Raw genomic sequence first — 1,925 nt, 5'->3', positions numbered from 1 at the left:
GGAGCATGTGTCCTTGTTACATGTTGCAGTATTTTTTGGGTATATGCCCAGGAGTGGTATAGCCGGGGTCCTCTGGTAAAGAAATGTTCGACATCCTTAGTCATCAGGGAAATGCAAATCAAAACAACCCTGAGATTTCACCTCACACCAGTCAGAGTGGCTAGGATAAAAAGCTCAGGTGACAGCAGATGCTGGAGAGGTTGTGGAGAAAGAGGAACATTACTTCATTGCTGGTGGGATTGCAAACTGATACAACCACTCTGGAAATCAGTTTGGCGGTTCATCCGGAAATTGGACATAGGTGGACACATTTTTAAACTCAAGTATTTGAACTTAGGGCTTCTGATTATGTGAGCTCATTTGTATAAAACTGTAACCAAGATTTAGTCTTTATTTTTATTTTTGAGGCGTGTATTGACACCATCCCTCACTCTTCCCTCCAACTCCTCCATGTCCACCTTTTACATTGAGCCCTTTTGTTGTTGATGTGACATATATATGTATGTATGCATTTATAAATGCCACCTGCTGGCTTTGTTAAGTGTTACTGCTTTGTACATGACTGTAGGGCTGACTGCTTGGATCTATCAGATCACCTGTCAGCATCCCTGCAGTGGATTGATTCTTCTTGTTTCATGAGTCTTAAGTTCTAAGATTTTCTAGGTCATTTTTATAAAGAAAATTCAGAGTGTAGACCTTCCTAAGATTCATTTATTACTGAATACTATTACTTTCTAGTAGAGCTCAGGTTTGTAGGAATGCTTGTCTATTATTTTGTAATTGTTATTGTGCTGAAAAGAGGACTCCAGGTTAACCCGAAGGACATCTTAGGTAAAATGTATTTCCGCTAGGATTAGTTCCATAACTATTTCATTCCATTCCCTTCAATTTCTCCCTACCACATATTCCTGCCAACTCATGTGCTTGATGCTCATATGTCCCCACTCTGGTGGGCTCTGCACCCCGCCCCCTCTGAGTGCATTAGTTTTGTCTGTATGTGCATGAATGTCCAATCATTAATTGGAGCATGAATAGCATCTCGGAGCCCGAATCTCTGAAGAAAACTGACTTCCCCTCCCCATCATAATTACCAATCCTCAAATAGGGGTGGGACTTCATGACCCCCTCCCCCAATCCATTGTGGGATTTTGGCTGACTGCCCTAAATCCTTACATGTAGAATAAACACATGTGGGACAAGAGAGTGAACAGTCATGCTTGGTGTGGCTGCCCAAATGGTCGGTTATTTATCATCTTGCCATGTATTCCCACTTCTCCAAGATTTATAAAGCACAGTAGCCCTCTGAGAGAGGAGACTTTTGTGGGCTCAGGCTTTTCTGACTTACTATTAATGAAATTCTTTCAATATTTATATAACTGGTGAAGAGATGCTTTTAAATACTCAGATACCTTGCCTCAGAAATAAAGGCAGATCTGGATTTAAGTTTTAACTATTTACTACCTCCTTAGACAATACAAACAAACAAACAAAAATCCCAGAAAGAAAATAAGAAAAAGAAAACAACACCTTAACTTTTCTTTCTTCAAGATTTATCTTTTCTGATGCACAGAGAATGAAAGTGTTCACTCTTCTTGGGTGGGTTAGCATCACACCAAACGTCACAGTCAGCACCCAGCCAGATGTCAGTAGGGTTAGCTACTTTGTTATGTTTTATTTTTTGAGGCAGAATCTTGGCCTCAAAGTGAGGATGCTCTAGCTCAACTTCCTGATGCTGAGCTGAGCTCACAGCTGCTCCATCCACCAGGCTCTGTTAGTTGCGTTTTTACTATTTAAGAAACAAAATGGTTAGGGTTTTTTTGTTTGTTTCCTTTTTCTCGTTTTGTTTTGTTTTGTTTTGTTTTGCTTTAGTTTGTTTTTTGTTTTTTGTTTTTTTTTCTCTGAGACAGGGTTTCTCTGTGTAGCTC

The 1,925-nt window shown here is 39.9% G+C and overlaps 1 protein-coding gene across 3 annotated transcripts in view; it reads left to right on the top strand.

Annotated features, from left to right (window-relative positions):
• The window catches only part of Dpy19l1 (dpy-19 like C-mannosyltransferase 1), a 95,724-nt gene that overhangs the window by 52,523 nt on the left and 41,276 nt on the right, over positions 1-1,925 (top strand). The window lies entirely within an intron of this gene.

Source organism: Mastomys coucha, unplaced genomic scaffold (genome assembly GCF_008632895.1).
Source record: "Mastomys coucha isolate ucsf_1 unplaced genomic scaffold, UCSF_Mcou_1 pScaffold23, whole genome shotgun sequence".
Lineage (NCBI taxonomy): Eukaryota > Metazoa > Chordata > Mammalia > Rodentia > Muridae > Mastomys > Mastomys coucha.
Note: the sequence above shows the minus strand (reverse complement) of the source record. Positions and strands in the feature narration are given on the sequence as shown.